Source organism: Rana temporaria, chromosome 2 (assembly GCF_905171775.1).
Source record: "Rana temporaria chromosome 2, aRanTem1.1, whole genome shotgun sequence".
Lineage (NCBI taxonomy): Eukaryota > Metazoa > Chordata > Amphibia > Anura > Ranidae > Rana > Rana temporaria.
Genome location: NC_053490.1, coordinates 517914349 through 517935061, shown reverse-complemented (window position 1 = coordinate 517935061; position 20713 = coordinate 517914349). Strand labels below are relative to the sequence as shown.

Here is a 20713-nt window from a genome sequence, read left to right as displayed (position 1 = left end):
AAATATTACCTCTAGCCCAAACCCTAACCTAACCTTAACTCTAAGGCCGCGTACACACGATCAGTCCATCCGATGAGAACGGTCCGAAGGACCGTTCTCATCGGTTAACCCAGTGGTCTCCAAACTGCGGCGGAGGGCCAGATGTGGCCCTTTGTTAGCCTTGATACGGCCCTTGGGGCACTATTCCTCTCACTGACACCAACAAGGGGGCACTATTTCTTCTACTGATAACAATGATGGGATACTATTCCTCTTACTGATAGGGGCACTACTCCTCCTCTTACTGACCCCCCCCCAACCTTGAGGCCATATTTATTCTCGCTGATGCTGGGCCCGGGACATTTTCTGACCCCCACTGTCCACCATCCGGCCCTTCTAAAGTCTTAAGGACAATAAACTGGTCCTTTGTTTGAGAAGTTTGGAGACCCTTGGGTTAACCGATGAAGCTGACTGATGGTCTGATGTGCATCTTTAGTTCGTCGTAGCGCATCCCATTTGCACTACGCCGACGTAACATAGTGAGGCAAGGCCAGTATTCACAAAGCACTTGCTCTCTGAGTTACGTCGGCGTAGCGCAAATAGCCCGGCGTAACCCTGTCTCAAATTAGGCAGGTAGTGGGCGTGCTACATGTAAAGTACCCGTGACCCCATGTAAATGAGGGCCGTTGGTACGGTACATGTGTGCGCATGCTCAGAATCACGTTGCAAATACTCAATGCTTTCGACGTGAAGGTAACCTACGCCCAGCCCCATTCACGTACGCTTACGCAAACGACGTAAAATACGATGGCTGTTCCGTCGTCCATACCTTGCATGGGCTGCGCCATCTTTTTGGTGGTTTATCTTTACGCCGGCGTATGTCTTACGTAAACGGCGTAGCTTACTGCGACAGGCGTACGTACGTTCGTGAATCGGCGTATCTTGCTCATTTACATATTCGATGCGTAAATCCACGTACACGCCCCTAGCGGCCAGCGTAAATATGCACATAAGATACGACGGCGTAGGAGACTTACGTCGGTCGTATCTTAGCAACAGTGAGGCGTATCTCAATTTGAAAATGCGCGCAAAGATACGACGGCCCGCATTCGGACTTACGACGGTGTATCTACTGATACGCCGCCGTAAGTCTCTCTGAATCTGTCATGTGATCACCATGTCAGCCCTGTAAGTATTCTGGTTAGAACTTGTGTCAGGATAAGGGCTAACCCATTATTTCTAATGGACTGCCTTAGTACAAGGCACTTTATTGCAGGACGTAACGCATGCCCAATGAAAAATGTAAACAGGCGCTGGTTTGTTTACAATGTCATGTCATGTGATCACCATGTCAGCCCTGTGAGCATTCAGGTTAGGACTAGTGTCAGGCTAAGGATTAACTCATTATTTTTAATGGACTGTGTTAATACAACGCACTTTTTTGCACAATGTAAGGCGTGGCTAGCGAAAAATGTACAGACCCTGGTTCGTTTACAAACAATGTCATGTGATCACCAAGTCAGCTCTGTGAAACCCATTAACTCAATGCACTTTATTGTATGACGTAATGGGTGTTACAATGTCATGTGATCACCATGTCAACAATGTGAGCATTCAGGGTAGGACTAGGGTAAGGGTAAGGATTAACCCATTACCACAATGCACGAAGTAACGCGTGCGCAACGAATAATGTAAACAGGCGCTGGTTTGTTTACAAACAATGTCATGTGATCCCCATGTCGGCCCTGTGAGTATTCAGGTTAGGGTTAGTGTTAGGGTAAGGGTTAACCCATTATCTCTAATGGACTGCCTCAGTACAAGGCACTTTATTGCACGGCGTAACGCATGCGCAGCAAAAAATGTAAACAGACCCTGGTTTGTTTACAATGTCATGTGATCACCATGTCAGCTCTGTGAGCATTCAGGTCAGGACAAGTGTCAGGGTAAGGGCTAACCCATTATTTTTAATGGACTGTGTTAATACAATGCACTTTATAAACGCGCGCGCAACGAAAAATGTAAACAGGGCCTGGTTTGTTTACAAACAATGTCATGTGATCACCATGTGAGCATTCAGGTTAGGACTAGTATTATGGTAAGGATTAACCCATTACCACAATGTACTTCATTGCACGATCACCATGGTGATCACCATGTCAGCCCAGGGAGCTTTCAGGTTAGGATGAGTGTCCGGTTAAGGGTTAACCCATTATTTTAAATGGACTGTGTTAATACAAGGCACTTTATTGCACAAGTAACACGTGCACAATGAAAAATTTAAACAGAGCCGGTTTGTTTACAAGCAATGGAATGTTTTTTTTGTTTTTTTTCCCCACTTCAGACTCCACCAAAAACAGAAAGAAGGCAGCGAGACTTGCTCACAGTTCATTTGCCCATTACGTCTCTTCTATGGTTTTGCATCATATGTGGGTCCCTCCCCCTTTTCCTTGTTATATTTATATTTCTTTTCTTATTATTTCTTATTTCTTTTATCTTTTTACTTATTGTTTCAGGACTAGTATTAATGGACTGTGTTAATACAATGCACTTTATTGCACAACGTAACGCGTGCCCAACGGAAAATGTAAACAGAACCTGGTTTGTTTACAAACAATGTCATGTGATCACCATGTCAATTTGATTCAGCAGCTGAATGCTGGTTTTAGGCAACTTTAGATTCCTCTCTCTATACTTTGAAAAGCAACCACAGACATACAACGACTGACCACAGACATACAACGACCGACCACAGACATACAACGACCGACCACAGACATACAACGACCGACCACAGACATACAACGACCGACCACAGACATACAACGACCGACCACAGACATAGAACGACCGACCACAGACATACAACGACCGACCACAGACATACAATGACCGACCACAGACATACAATGACCGACCACAGACATACAATGACCGACCACAGACATACAATGACCGACCACAGACATACAACGACTGACCACAGACATACAACGACCGACCACAGACATACAACGACTGACCACAGACATACAACGACCGACCACAGACATACAACGACCGACCACAGACATACAACGACTGACCACAGACATACAACGACCGACCACAGACATACAACGACTGACCACAGACATACAACGACCGACCACAGACATACAACGACCGACCACAGACATACAACGACTGACCACAGACATACAACGACCGACCACAGACATACAATGACCGACCACAGACATACAACGACCGACCACAGACATACAACGACCGACCACAGACATACAACGACCGACCACAGACATACAACGACCGACCACAGACATACAACGACTGACCACAGACATACAACGACCGACCACAGACATACAACGACCGACCACAGACATACAACGACTGACCACAGACATACAACGACCGACCACAGACATACAACGACCGACCACAGACATACAACGACCGACCACAGACATACAACGACTGACCACAGACATACAACGACCGACCACAGACATACAACGACCGACCACAGACATACAACGACCGACCACAGACATACAACGACCGTCCACAGACATACAACGACCGACCACAGACATACAACGACTGACCACAGACATACAACGACCGACCACAGACATACAACGACTGACCACAGACATACAACGACCGACCACAGACATACAACGACCGACCACAGACATACAACGACCGACCACAGACATACAACGACCGTCCACAGACATACAACGACCGACCACAGACATACAACGACCGACCACAGACATACAACGACCGACCACAGACATACAACGACCGACCACAGACATACAACGACCGACCACAGACATACAACGACCGACCACAGACATACAACGACTGACCACAGACATACAACGACCGACCACAGACATACAACGACCGACCACAGACATACAACGACCGACCACAGACATACAACGACCGACCACAGACATACAACGACTGACCACAGACATACAACGACCGACCACAGACATACAATGACCGGCCACAGACATACAATGACAGACCACAGACATACAATGACAGACCACAGACATACAATGACCGACCACAGACATACAATGACCGACCACAGACATACAATGACCGGCCACAGACATACAATGACAGGCCACAGACATACAACGACCGACCACAGACATACAACGACCGACCACAGACATACAATGACCGGCCACAGACATACAATGACCGACCACCAACATACAATGACAGACCACAGACATACAACGACTGGCCACAGACATACAATGACAGACCACAGACATACAACGACCGGCCACAGACATACAACGACCGGCCACAGACATACAACGACCGACCACAGACATACAATGACCGACCACAGACATACAACCACCGACCACAGACATACAACGACCGGCCACAGACATACAACGGCCGGCCACAGACATACAACGACTGGCCACAGACATACAACCACCGACCACAGACATACAACGACTGACCACAGACATACAACCACCGACCACAGACATACAACGACTGACCACAGACATACAACCACCGACCACAGACATACAACCACCGACCACAGACATACAATGACTGGCCACAGACATACAATGACCGTCCACAGACATACAACGACCGACCACAGACATACAACGACCGACCACAGACATACAATGACCGACCACAGACATACAACGGCCGGCCACAGACATACAACGACCGACCACAGACATACAATGACCGACCACAGGTATACAACGACCGGCCACAGACATACAACGACCGACCACAGACATACAACGACCGACCACAGACATACAACGACCGACCACAGACATACAACGACCGACCACAGACATACAATGACAGACCACAGACATACAATGACCGACCACAGATATACAATGACCGACCACAGACATACAACGACCGACCACAGACATACAACGACCGGCCACAGACATACAACGACCGACCACAGACATACAACGACCGACCACAGACATACAATGACTGGCCACAGACATACAATGACTGGCCACAGACATACAATGACCGACCGACCACAGACATACAAAGACCGACCACAGACATACAATGGTGGTTCTGACCAACCACAAGGAGGAGAAGGGATGAAAATTGTCTCCGATGGATAAATCACTTTCAATGTAATTGTCGTTTTTTCCCCCAGTTTGATCTTTGCCTTGTATGAAAGTATCCATTTCTCTCTTTTGTATTTGCAATTCTCAATCGATTGATTTTCGTTTTTATTGAGTGAAAATTGCCACATGTACCGAAACGCGTTGGCTTTCTTTTTTGTCTGTTGTTCACATGCCATAATAAAATGATGTTTTAGCCGACTTCCATGGCACCAGCCTTTTTCTTTCTTTGCATGAGTTTGACTTCAATCAGTTAGTGTCTGAGCCCCACGTTCACACCGCAAGACAAGTCGCACCCCATTGACGCCAATGGAACCATTCAAATTGCCGCGACTCATGTCGTTCCTGAACTTAAGCAAGCCGCAATGCAATCGGACGTGCAAATCGCACTGATATGCGGTTTTGAAATTGCGCAATTTTATACCCGCACCAGTCTGAAAAAGGCCTTAATCTGCTAGTACATCTAACACTCCCCATCACATCAGAGTCTACAGAGTCCCTCTTTACATCAGAGTCCACAGAGTTCCCCTTTTACATCAGAGTCCACAGAGTTCCCCCTTACATCAGAGTCCACAGAGTTCCCCCTTACATCAGAGTCCACAGAGTTCCCCCTTACATCAGAGTCCACAGAGTTCCCCCTTACATCAGAGTCCACAGAGTTCCCCCATTTACATCAGAGTCCACAGAGTTCCCCCTTTACATCAGAGTCCACAGAGTTCCCCCTTACATCAGAGTCCACAGAGTTCCCCCTTTAAATCAGAGTCCCCAGAGATCCCCCTTTACATCAGAGTCCACAGAGTTCTCCTTTACAGAGTCCACAGAGTTCCCCCTTTACATCAGAGTCCCCAGAGTTCCCCCTTTAAATCAGAGTCCCCAGAGATCCCCCTTTACATCAGAGTCCACAGAGTTCTCCTTTACATCAGAGTCCACAGAGTTCCCCTTTACATCAGAGTCCACAGAGTTCTCCTTTACATCAGAGTTCACAGAGTTCCCCTTTACATCGGAGTCCACAGAGTTCCCCTTTACATCGGAGTCCACAGAGTTCCCCCTTTACATCAGAGTCCACAGAGTTCCTCTTTACATCAGAGCCCACAGAGTTCCCCCTTTACATCAGAGTCCCCAGAGTTTCCCTTTACATCAGAGTCCACAGAGTTCCCCCTTTACATCAGAGTCCACAGAGTTCCCCCTTTACATCCGAGTCCCCAGAGTTCCCCCTTTACATCAGAATCCCCAGAGTTCCCCCTTTACATCAGAGTCCCCAGAGTTCCCCCTTTACATCAGAGTCCCCAGAGTTCCCCCTTTAAAACAGAGTCTCCAGAGTTCCCCCTTTACATCAGAGTCCACAGATTTCCCCTTTACATCAGAGTCCACAGAGTTCCCCCTTTACATCAGAGTCCACAGAGTTCCCCCTTTACATCAGTCTCCAGAGTTCCCCCTTTACATCAGAGTCCACAGAGTTCCCCTTTACATCTGAACTTGCAGAGTTCCCTTTCACTGTAAGGGGGGACTCTGCAGACTCTGATGTAAGGGAGAACTCTGGGGACTCTATTATAAGGCATACCCTGGGAACCCTGATTTAAGGGGGAACACACAACTCTGACGTAGAGAGAGGATTCTGATATAAGAGGGAACACTGTGGCCTCTGGTGTAAAGGAGAACTCTGATATAAGGGGTTCTCTGAGAACTCTGATTTCCCTTAGTGTACTCACTCAGAGGCAGGAGAGAGAAAGAGGAAGACGTCAGACACAGACCGGAATGGATGGTGAGCTCACTCACCCCTTGGCAGTCAGCACCTCTCATTCAGATGTATCTGAGGCTGCTGGACTTCAAATTACTTCTGCGTAGAGGATTCTTTACTGTCAGAAGAATCTTCCACAAGCAGTGGTATCAGCAGGAATCGTCGATAGTTTAAAAAAAACGATTAGATGGGCATCTTAACGATCACAACATACAGGGATATACAATTTATTATTGACATAAAAACATAGGTTGAACTGCATAGACTGTTGTCTATGTAATAATAATAATAATAATAATAATAATTTATTACTACTACTAATTGTATTACTACTAACAACAACAACAACAACAACAACAACAACAACAACAACACACTATTATTTTTTGTAGTAGTAATAAATTAGTATAAGTAGTAGTATTTTTTTGACCAATAATATTATTATTAATATTATTATATATGTATTGTTACTACTAATGCTACTATTACTAATAAATGATTATTATTGATATTATTATTATTAATAATAATAACAACAACAATTCATTACTACGACTAACGCTACTAATCCTACTACTACTAATAACAACAACATAATAATAATAATTATTATTATTATTATTATTTAAATATACAAATAACAATAATAGGTAAAAAGCAAAAAATAAATAAAAAATTGTATCAATCTAGGCCAATACTGGGCAGGAGGTCGGCTGCTTGCCCTAAAAGATATTTGCACACCACCTCAAAGTAAAACTATTATAACAGAAATAAGAAGGCTGCTGACTCCTGAAAATGCTATCTCCCTGGCTGCTGCCATGCTCTGGCTTCAGTTCTTTCTACATCTAAAAATGTAGATCTTGAAAGTCAGGGGAAAGTCACCTCATCTGTTTGCTTGCACCGGGCCAGTGACCCCATGCATAAAAACAGTAGGGTCCTGCCTCTTACTAAAAATACTAATTGCCTGGCTTTATCAAGCTACAATTCTTCTCAGTCACAGACCCAAAAAAAAGCATGCAGTGGGCCAGAGAAAGCATTAAATGGCAAAGCAGCCAGTTAAGTAGCATTTTCAGGTATGTAAGTATATAACAAGAGCAGTCATTTTTCTAAGTGGCAATTTCAGGTGTAAAGCTCAGCAATGGCAGCCCTCTAGTATCTTTCATAACAAATATTTTAATTTACATGTACCCCCCCAAAAAAGGAAATTATTGGTATTTAAATTCTTACCTAAATTAGTTTAAGGATATATTTTAAAGAAGATTATTAAGTTGTTATTGTCACATAATTTATTATTATTAATAATAATACTTATAATAATAAGTATTATTATTATTATTATTATTATTATTATTATTATTATTATTATTATTATTATTAAAAAAAAAAAAAATAATAATAATAATAATAATAATAATGTATTACTACTACTACTACTACTGCTAACAATAATAATACATTATTATTATTAATATTAATAATAATAATAATAATAATAATAATAACAATAATAATCATTTATTACTACTAATGTTACTACTACTAATAACAACATAAATACATTATTATTAATATTATTATTATATTTTTATCATCATTATTATCATTATATTATGATAGGTATGTAAGTATATAACAAGTGCAGCTATTTTTTTAACTAGCAATTTCATATTTGGAGGTCAGCAATGGCGGCCCTTTTGTATCTTTCATGGCAGATTCATTTTAACTTGTAAACTTTTTTTTTTTTCTAATGAAAAAAAAAGTAACATGAACCCCAAAAAAGTTAATTAACGGTATTACAATTCTTACATAAAGTCGTTGAAGGAAATGTCTTAAAGCAGATTATCAGGTTGTTATTGACACTAACTATATAAATATTATTATTATTATTATATTATTATTATGATAGCGTTCAAAGCATCCCAATATATATATATTAATATATTTTTTTTAAACATGCATGTTATAAAAAATTATAATAATGCAATAATATTAAATATATTTATTATACATATACATATATATATATATATATATATATATATATATATATATATATATATATATATATATATATATATATATATATATATACAATCAATTTAATTATTTTTATAAAAATAATATATATATATATATATATATATATATATATATATATATATATATATATATATATATATATGTATATATATATATATACACACACACACACTATATAAATATTATTATTATTATATTATTATTATGATAGCGTTCAAAGCATCCCAATATATATATATATATATATATATATATATATATATATATTTTTTTAACATGCATGTTATAAAAAATTATAATAATGCAATAATATTAATTATATTTATTACATATATATATATATATATATATATATATATATATATATATATATATATATATATATTATATTAATTACATATATATTACATTTAATTATTATTATTGCTACAATTATTCGAATTTTTTTAACAAACATCTTAAAAAAAGAATAAATATATATATATAAATATATATACATACACACACACACACACACACAGTATGTATGTATTTTTTCTTTAAATTACCGTGTATAAAGCATCATATCATATCATTTTATATTATTTTAGGTTTCTAATTTTATAGTGTATAAAATCTCATACCATATAATTTTTTTTATATTATTTTAGATTTCTACAATTTTTTTTTTATAGTGTATAAAATCTCATACCATATCATTTTTCTAATAATATTTCATATTTCCACTTATATATATTATAGTGCAGGAATTATACCCTTTCGTTTATTATCTAATTTTTATATCGCCACTTATATAATATTCTTATTACTCCCATCAACAAGCAGCACACCGTGCCTCTAAGTAGATCACATCATCTCCATCCCCCGGGCTCTCCGGCATAGCAGCAGTTCACATTAAAATTCATCCGTCACTATTAAACAATCTCCGCTCTGCCCAAAAAAAAAAAAAGAAGAAAAAAAAATCACATCCCCTTCCACTCAAATACAACTCCTCTTTCCTTGTAGCTTCTATGTTGAAAACAATCTCACCAAAAACATTAGCTGCCCCCCCCCCAAACCCCCCCTTCCCCCTATTGCCAAATAAAAGTTTGGCCCGGGTGAGCTGAGATTGGCCCCAGTGGGCACCAGGGGGGTAACTGTCTCTGTGCGCAATCTGAAAAAAAATTGAATTCGCGGTAGCACATAAAAAAATAAAAAAAAAGAGAAAAGGATACATTGTCACCGATCCCTGGCAACAATGTTATTATTTGTTATTTCTTTATTTTCTTTATTTTTCATATTATTATTTTTTTGGGCTATAACCGGTGTTGACAAACAAGGAATAGGCAGGAGTGGGCTCACTGTGTCACCCAATGCAATGACTACTGTCTACTGTTTGTGTGTGTGTAAGCTCAGGAATTCAGCTTGTTCCCTCCTCACCCTCCCACAGCAAACAAGCTGCCAAAAAAAAAAAAAAAAATCAACAATGGATATCTTCTTACCTTGCCTGCTCAGCACAAGGGCAGCTGCATTGCAAGAAGTGGGCAAGAGCAATATGGGCACCGGTAGAGGCGAGTTGGGCTGCCAGTCCCTTGGCCCTTGGTGTGAAGACACTAGGACAACATCAAAGCAACTTTAGGGGGGGGACCCTTCAGGGGCCTATTGTCTGCCTGTGTTGTGATCTGCGCTTCTTGTGACTCCCCCTCTGGCCGCTGGGAGACTTGGTACAGCCCAGGCATTCATGCCAAGTAGCTTTCACACATAGAAGCTTGTCTCAAGCAATTGCTGACAAGCCACAAACAAGACATTTTCTCCCTCCCCCTCTTTTTTTTTTTTTCCTTCTCCTTCCTCCTTCCTCCTTCCACCTCCTCTTCCCCCCCTTCCCCTCCTCCTCCTTTTTCTCCTCCACCTCCTCTTTCTTCCAAATGCAAACTAAAAACTCCAGTGACAGACAGGCAGAGCGAGCTACAATGCAAGCAACAGCAGTGCCTGCCGCTTGTTCAGGAGTGGGACACACATACACACGTACACACACACGCGTGTGCGCACACACACTGGCTGGAGCCATAGCCGTGGGGGATGGTGGTGGTGGTGGTAGAGGGGGGGGGGGGGGGGTTGGGTGACTCTCGCCTTTATCCTAGCAAAATGGCAGAAGAGAGGCGCTTTTGGCGAGCGCATTGTTATGATCAAGGGCTTCTGATGCCTAATTATCCCAATTTTTTTTTTCGTGAAAAGGAAACGCGCCACCTCGGCTCTACCTCCTCCTGCCTGTCGCCGCTCTGCATAACACAGTCTGGCTCTGGAATTTTTTTCCTTTTTTTTTTTTTTAACATGCCACCAGGTTAACAAAGTTCTTTTTTTAACACTTTCCGCAGAACCCGGCGACCCCTGATTTTTTTGTTCGTTTTTTTACACACATTTTCTAAATAAGCCGGGAGTTCCGCTTTATCGATCGCCGGTGTTAGAAGAGTCTTAAAATTTTTATAGTAATGGTGGTCCCGGATTCAAAGATTTGTTGATCTGGTTTAATCATTTTTTTTTTAATACTATTGCAAGATAACCCAATGCAGTTGATTTACTAAAAACTGGAGAGTAAAAAATCTGGTGCGGCTCTGTACAATCAGCTTCTAACTTCAGCTTGTTTGATTAAGCTTTGACAATAAAACCTAAAAGCTGATTGGTTTGCACTCGCCAATCTATTTTCTGTACTCGGAAGCACTGACGCTGGCGCAACATTATCTGGCACTGACGTCGGACAACTCTGCCGCCATTTGATTTTCTCTGAAGAATATTAATAATAATATTATATTTATATTGTATTTATATATTTATATAATTAATTAAATATTATTAATGAATGAATTAATTAATAGAATTAGCGAACTCATCTCTAACCTGAGCTCCCATTTTTTTGTTAGCCAATGAGCTACAGTCTGTGTCATTCCATTGTCTCTCTTTGGGATTGATTTATATAGAATTTGCATAGACATTCACCTAGTATTTGTACATTTGTTCTGTGTAAATGGGGCAAAAATAAAATAAAAATGAATGTCAACAGGTTATATTCTGTGCTGTTTGACTGGAAATCATTGATTTAAAACTGAAAATACCGCACTTGCCCACTAGATGGAGCTAAGTATTGTTATAGATTTCTATGATACTCAGCACCACCTACAGGCCAAATGCAGTATTAAAACAATTATTTACATTGCCTCTACATTCAACTATGGCAAAAACTAGAATTCTCCGGTAGTTCTGTGTTATCGATCGCCGGTGTTAGAGCGTTGACAATAAAACCTAAAAGCTGATTGGTTTGCACTCACCAATCTATTTTCTGTACTCGGAAGTGCTGGCACGACATTATCTGGCAACGACGTTGAACAACTCTGCCGCCATGTGATTTTCTCGGAAGAATATTAAAAATATTATTATATTTATATTGTATTTATATAATTAATTATATATTAAACAACTGAATTAATTAATAGTATTAGCGATGGGTGCTCTCCGAACTCAGCTCCCATTTTTTGTTAGCCAATGAGCTATAGTCCGTGTAATTCCATTGTTTCTCTTTGGGATTGATTTATATAGAATTTGCATAGACATTCACCTAGTATTTGTACATTTGTTCTGTGCAAATGGGGCAAAAATAAAATAAAAATGAATGTCAACAGGTTATATTCTGTGCTGTTCGACTGTAAATCGTTGATTTAAACCTGAAAATACCACACTTGCCCACTAGATGGAGCTAAGTATTATTATAAATTTCTATGATACTTAGTTCCATCTACTGGCCAAATGCAGTATTAAATCAATGATTTACATTGCCTTCACATTCAACTATGGGAAAAACTAGAATTCGTCAGGAGTTTGGGGTTATCGATTGGTAATACTATTAATTAATTAATAGTATTACTGATGGGCTTAGGTGTTCTCCAAACTCATCTCTAATCTGAGCTCCCATTTTTTGTTATCCAATGAGCTACAGTCCGAGTCATTCCATGCCCCGCAGCACAGGATATGACCTGGCATGAGTTTTTTTGTCTCTCTTTGGGATTGATTTATATAGAATTTGCATAGAAATTCACCTAGTATTTGTACATTTGTTTTGTGTAAATGTGGCAAAAATAAAAATGAATGTCAACAGGTTGTATTCTGTGCTGCTTGACTGTAAATCATTGATTTAAACCTGAAAATACCACACTTGCCCACTAGATGGAGCTAAGTATTGTTATACATTTCTATGATACTCAGCTCCACCTACTGGCCAAATGCAGAATTAAATCAATGATTTACATTGCCTCTACATTCAACTATGGGAAAACTAGAATTCTCCGGTAGTTCTGTGTTATCGATCGTCGGTGTTAAAAGAGTCTTAAGATTTTTATGGTAATGGTGGTTTCCGGTTTCAAAGATTTGTTGATCTGGTTTTCGACCATTTAATCATTTTTTTTTAAATTCCATTGCAAGATAACCCAATGCGGTTGATTTACTAAAAACTGAAGAGTAAAAAATCTGCTGCGGCTCTGTATGGTAGCCAATCAGCTTCTAACTTCAGCTTGTTTGACTAAGCTTTGACAATAAAACCTAAAAGCTGATTGGTTTGCACTCGCCAATCTATTTTCTTTACTCGGAAGCACTGGCGCTGGCGCGACATTATCTGGCACCGACGTCGGACAACTCTGCCGCCATGTGATTTTTCTTGGAAGAATATTAAAAATAATATTATATTTATATTGTATTTATATAATTAATTAATAGATTTAGCGACGGGTGCTCTCCGAACTCATCTCTAACCTGAGCTCCCATTTTTTGTTAGCCAATGAGCTACAGTCCGGGTCATTCCATTGTCTCTCTTTGGAATTGATTTATATAGAATTTGCATAGACATTCCCCTAGTATTTGTACATTTGTTCTGTGTAAATGGGGCAAAAATAAAATAAAAATGAATGTCAACAGGTTATATTCTGTGCTGTTCGACTGTAAATCATTGATTTAAACCTGAAAATACCGCACTTGCCCACTAGATGGAGCTAAGTATTGTTATACATTTCTATGTTACTCAGCTCCACCTACTGGCCAAATGCAGTATTAAATCAATGATTTACATTGCCTCTACATTCAACTATGGGAAAAACTAGAATTCTCCGGTAGTTCTGTGTTATCGATCGCCGGTGTTAGAGCGTTGACAATAAAACCTAAAAGCTGATTGGTTTGCACTCACCAATCTATTTTCTGTACTCGGAAGTGCTGGCACGACATTATCTGGCAACGACGTTGAACAACTCTGCCGCCATGTGATTTTCTCGGAAGAATATTAAAAATATTATTATATTTATATTGTATTTATATAATTAATTATATATTAAACAACTGAATTAATTAATAGTATTAGCGATGGGTGCTCTCCGAACTCAGCTCCCATTTTTTGTTAGCCAATGAGCTATAGTCCGTGTAATTCCATTGTTTCTCTTTGGGATTGATTTATATAGAATTTGCATAGACATTTACCTAGTATTTGTACATTTGTTCTGTGTAAATGGGGCAAAAATAAAATAAAAATGAATGTCAACAAGTTATATTCTGTGCTGTTCGACTCTAAATCATTGATTTAAACCTGAAAATACCGCACTTGCCCACTAGATGGAGCTAAGTATTGTTATAAATTTCTATGATACTCAGCTCCACCTACTGGCCAAATGCAGTATTAAATCAATGATTTACATTGCCTCTATATTCAACTATGGGAAATACTAGAATTCTCTGGTAGTTCTGTGTTATCGATCGCCGGTGTTAGCTTTGACAATAAAACCTAAAAGCTGATTGGGTTTGTACTCGCCAATCTATTTTCTGTACTCGGAAGCACTGGCGCTGGCGCGACATTATCTGGCACCGACGTCGGACAACTCTGCCGCCATGTGATTTTCTCAGAAGAATACTAAAAATAATATTATATTTATATTGTATTTATATAATTAATTAAATATTATTAATGAATGCATTAATTAATAGAATTAGCGACGGGTGCTCTCCGAACTCATCTCTAACCTGAGCTCCTATTTTTTGTTAGCCAATGAGCTACAGTCCGTGTCATTCCATTGTCTCTCTTTGGGATTGATTTATATAGAATTTGCATAGACATTCCCCTAGTATTTGTACATTTGTTCTGTGTAAATGGGGCAAAAATAAAATAAAAATGAATGTCAACAGGTTATATTCTGTGCTGTTCGACTGTAAATCATTGATTTAAACCTGAAAATACCGCACTTGCCCACTAGATGGAGCTAAGTATTATTATAAATTTCTATGATACTTAGTTCCATCTACTGGCCAAATGCAGTATTAAATCAATGATTTACATTGCCTTCACATTCAACTATGGGAAAAACTAGAATTTGTCAAGAGTTCAGGGTTATCGATCGCTAATACTGTTAATTAATTAATAGTATTAGCGATAGGCTTAGGTGTTCTCTGAACTCATCTCTAACCTGAGCTCCCATTTTTTGTTATTCAATGAGCTACAGTTCGAGTCATTCCATGCCCCGCAGCACAGGATATGACCTGCCATGAGTTTTTTTTTTGTCTCTCTTTGGGATTTATTTATATAGAATTTGCATAGACATTCACCTAGTAATTCTAAATTTGTTCTGTGTAAATGGGGCAAAAAATTAAAATTAAAAATGAATGCCAATTCTGTGCTGTTCCAATGTAAATCATTGATTTAAACCTGAAAATAACGCACTTGCCCACTAGATGGCGCCAAGTATTATTATAAATTCCTAAATTGCTTAGCTCCTTCTACTGGCCAAATGCAGTATTAAATTCAATGATTTACATTGCCTTCACATTCAACTTTGGGAAAAAATAGAATTCTGGGTTATCGATCGCCTACTATTAATTAATAAATCGTTTTAGCGATGGGCTTAGGTGTTCTCCGAACTGATCTCTAACCTGAGCTCCCATATTTTTTGTTATCCAAGGAGCTGCAGTCTGGGTCATTCCCTGCCCCGCAGCACAGGTTATGAGTTTATTTTGTTTCTCTTTGGGATTGATTTATATAGAATTTGCATAGACATTCACCTAGTAATTGTTTATTTGTTCTGTGTAAATGGGACAAAAAAATAAAAAAATAATGTCAACAGGTTATATTCTGTGCTGTGCCAATGAAAAGCGTTGATTTAAACCTGAAAATACCGCACTTGCCCACTAGATGGAGCTAAGTATTTTTATAAATTCCTATATTACTTAGCGCCATCTACTGGAGAAATGCAGTATTAAATCAATGATTTACATTGCCTTTATAATCAACTTTGGGATAAACTAGAATTCTCCGGGAGTTCTGTGTTATCGATGACCGCTGTTAGAAGAGTCTTACAATTTTTATAGTAGAGGTCGGTCCCCGATCCAGAGATTTGTTGATCTGGTCTTCAACCATTTAGTATTTTTTTTTTAATTCCATTGCAAGGTAACCCAATGGGGTTTATTTACTAAAACTGGAGAGTGCAAAATCTGGTGCAGCTCTGCATAGTAGCCAATCAGCTTCTAATTTCAGCTTGTTTGATTGGGCTTTGACAATAAAAACTGAAATCTGATTGGTTTGCGCTCGCCAATATGTTTTTTTGTACTCAGAAGCACTGGCGCAACTTTATCTGGCACCGACGTCGGACAACTCTGATTTTTTTCGGAAGACTATTAGCAATATTGGGGCAGATCCACGTAGCGCGGCGCATATATCCGCCGGGCGTAGCGTATCCAAGATACACTACGCCGCCGTAACTTTTTTTTCTTTTTCGAATCCTCAAAGAATTTGCGCCGTAAGTTACGGCGGCGTAGTGCATCTTTGGCGGCGTAAGGGCGCGGAATTCAAATGGATGTGATGGGGGCGTGTTTCATGTAAATACGTCGTGACCCGACGTAAACAACGTTTTTTTTTAACGGCGCATGCGCCGTCCATGGGGGTATCCCGGTGCGCATGCTCGAAATTAAACCGGAACAAGCCAATGCTTACGACGGTGACGTCATTCTACGCAAATCCCTATTCGCGAGCGACTTGCGCAAACGACGTAAAAAATTCAAAATTCGACGCGGGAACGACGACCATACTTAACATTGAGTACGCCTCATAATAGCAGCTTTAACTATACGCCGGCCGGACGTACGTTCGTGGATCGCCGTAACTAGCTAATTTGCATACTCGACGCGGAATTCGACAGAAACGCCACCTAGTGGCCGTCGGAAAAAATGCATCTACTATCCGACAGCGTACTAAGACGTACGCCTGTCGGATCGATCCCGTACCTTGTTTTGTAGATACGACGCCGGCGTAATTCTTTTGTGGATCTGCCTCATTATATTTATATTTTATTTATAAAATATAATTAATTAAATACTATTAATTATTTAATAGTTTTAGCGATGGAATTAGATGTTCTCTGAAATTCATCTCTAACCTGAGCTCCAATTTTTTGGTAGCCAATGAGCTACAGTCTGGGTCATTCCCTGCACCGCATAACAGAATATGACCTGGCATGAGTTTTTTTGTCTCTCTTTGGGACTGATTTATAAAAACTTTCCATAGACATTCACAGAGTAATTGTACATTTGTTCTGTGTAAATGGGGCAAAAAATAAATAAAATGTATTTCAACAGGTTATATTCTGTGCTGTTTGAATGCAAATCATTGATTTAAACCTGAAAATACCGCACTTGCCCACTAGATGGAGCCAAGTATTATTATAACTTCCTATATTGCTTAGCTCCATCTACCTAAAAATACCGCACTTGCCCACTAGATGGAGCTAAGTATTATTATAACTTCCTATATTGCTTAGCTCCATCTACCTAAAAATACGGCACTTGCCCACTAGATGGAGCCAAGTATTATTATAAATTCCTATATTACTTGTCTCCATCTACTGGTCAAATGCAGTAACAACCAATGATTTACATTGCCTTCACAATCAACTCTGGAAATTCTCCAGGAGGTCCGTGTTATCGATCGCCGGTGTCAGAGTAGTCTTATAGCAAAGGTGGTCCCGGATCCAGAGATTTGCAGATCTGGTCTTCGGTCGTTTAACAATATATCTTTTTTTTAGGGTTGATTTACTAAAACTGGAGAGTGGAAAATCTGGTGCAGCTGTGCAGGGTGGACAATCAGCTTCTAACTTAAGCTTGTTTAATTAAAGTGACATTAAAGGTTCGGAACTTTAAAAAATAAAATAAAAATAACAAACGTGTTATACTTACCCGCCTAGTGTAGTGGTTTGGCACAGAGCAGCCCAGATCCTCCTCTTCTGGGGGTCCCCTGTCGGTGCTCCTGGCTCCTCCACCTTGACCAGTGCCCCCCATAGCAAGCCACTTGCTATGGGGGGCACTGGTGGTGCATGCTCGCTGCTAAGCCCTGCTCTCTGCGTCCATAAGGCACGCTGCCCCAACCCTTGCTCTTTCCTTATTGGCTCACTGGCTTTGATTGACAACAGTGGGAGCCAAAGGTACCTGCTGCTGTCTCAGCCAATGTGGAGAGGGAGTCCTGGGACAGCTGAGGCTCTCGTGCACATCACTGGATCGGAATTGGGCTCAGGTGAGTATTGGGGGGGGGGGGGGGGGAGCAGCACACAGAAAGTTTTTTTACCTTCATGCATGGAAAAAAAGAACATTTTATTTCAACAGGTTATATTCTGTGCTGTTCGAATATAAATCATTGATTTAAACCTGAAAATACCGCACTTGCCCACTAGATGGAGCTAAGTATTATTATAAATTCATATAATACTTAGCTCCATCTACTGGTGAAATGCAGTATTAAATCAATGATTTCCATTGCCTTCCATAAGATGGACCCTATTGGCTCACTGGCTTTGATTGACAGCAGTGGGAGTCAATGGTACCCGCTGCTGTCTCAGCCAATGTGGAGAGGGAGTCCCGGGACAGCTGAGGCTCTCGTGCTCATCACTGGATCGGGATGGGGCTCAGGTGAGTATTCGGGGGGCTGTAGGGGAAGCAGCACACAGAAGTTTTTTTTTAACTTCATGCATGAAGGTAAAAAAACCCTTCAGCCTTTAGAACCACCTTAGGCGTTGGAAAAAAAACATGGAAGCTGATTGGTTTCTGTGCAGAGCTGCACCGGCGTTTCAGCTCTCCAATATGTATTTTGCATTCGGAAGCACTGGCGTGACATTATCCGGCACTGACATTGGACAGCTCTGCTGCCGGATGGTTTTCTAGACAGAACAAAACTTCTCAGTATTAGCGACGGGCTTAGGTGTCCTCCAAACTCATCTCTAACCTGAGCTCCCATTTTTTGTTAGCCAATGAGCTACAGTCCGTGTAATTCCATTGTCTCTCTTTGTGATTGATTTATATAGAATTTGCACAGACATTCCCCTAATATTTCTACGTTTGTTCTGTGTAAATGGGGCAAAAATAAAATAAAAATGAATGTCAACAGGTTATAGTCTGTGCTGTTTCGAATGTTATTAATTGATTTAAACCTGAAAATACCGCACTTGCCCACTAGATGGAGCTAAGTATTATTATAAATTCCTATACTGTATTACTATTACAATGAGCTAGAGTCTGGGTAATTCCTTGCCCCACAGCCAGGCCTTTTTTTCGGGTGGAACTTGATGGCACAGTGGTGACAATTGATGGCACAGTTGCTGCGTTTGATGGCATGGCACAGTGGCTGCGTTTGATGGCATGGCACAGTGGCTGCGTTTGATGGCACAGTGGCGACAATTGATGGGCACAGTGGCGACAATTGATGGGCGCAGTGGAGACAATTTATAAGCACAGTGGTGACAATTGATGGCACAGTGGCTGTGTTTGATGGCACAGTGGTGACAATTGATGGCACAGGTGCTGCGTTTGATGGCATGGCACAGTGGCTGCATTTGATGGCGCAGTGGTGACAATTGATGGGCACAGTGGCGACAATTGATGGGCACAGTGGCGACAATTGATGGGCACAGTGGTGACAATTGATGGCACATTGTCTGTGTTTGATGGCACAGTGGCGACAATTGATGGTCACAGTGGTGACAATTGATGGGCACAGTGGTGACACAGTGGTGGCAATTGATGGCACAGGTGCTGCGTTTGATGGCATGGCACAGTGGCTGCATTTGATGGCATGGCACAGTGGCTGCGTTTGATGGCACAGTGGCGACAATTGATGCGCACAGTGGTGACAATTGATGGGCACAGTGGCGACAATTGATGGCACAGTGGCTGTGTTTGATGGCACAGTGGAGACAATTGATGGTCACAGTGGTGACAATTGATGGGCACAGTGGTGACACAGTGGTGGCAATTGATGGCACAGGTGCTGCGTTTGATGGCATGGCACAGTGGCTGCGTTTGATGGCACAGTAACGACAATTGATGGGCACAGTGGCGACAATTGATGGGCACAGTGGTGACAATTGATGGCACAGTGGCTGTGTTTGATGGCACAGTGGCGACAATTGATGGTCACAGTGGCTGCGTTTGATGGGCACAGTGGTGGCAATTGATGGTCACAGTAGCTACGTTTGATGGGCACAGTGAGGTTGCAATTTATGTTTTTTTATTTTTTTTGTTTGTTTGCGCCCCCCCCCAAAAAATTTTGAGCACCAGCCGCCACTGCCAGAACCTATTGTTTGAGAAAAAGAAAAAGCCCTGCCCCACAGCACAGGATATGACCCGGTGTCAAGAAAGGCATTCCAGCAACCAGAATGACAGAAGAATACCCGTGCGCGGGTTCCCTGTTAGAAGAGCCGTTCGGCGCACGCGCCTGCGCAATGGCACGAATGACGGCGCG

The 20713-nt window shown here is 40.7% G+C and overlaps 1 protein-coding gene across 1 annotated transcript in view; it reads right to left on the bottom strand.

The window, feature by feature from the left end:
- BCL9 (BCL9 transcription coactivator) overlaps positions 1 to 10641 on the bottom strand; it is a 370958-nt gene extending 360317 nt beyond the window's left edge. The window contains exon 1 of the mRNA XM_040339044.1: positions 10416 to 10641. The gene's annotated coding sequence lies outside the window, so the exon portion shown is untranslated. The remainder of the gene's footprint in view (positions 1 to 10415) is intronic.
- Positions 10642 to 20713: the final 10072 nt, after the last annotated feature.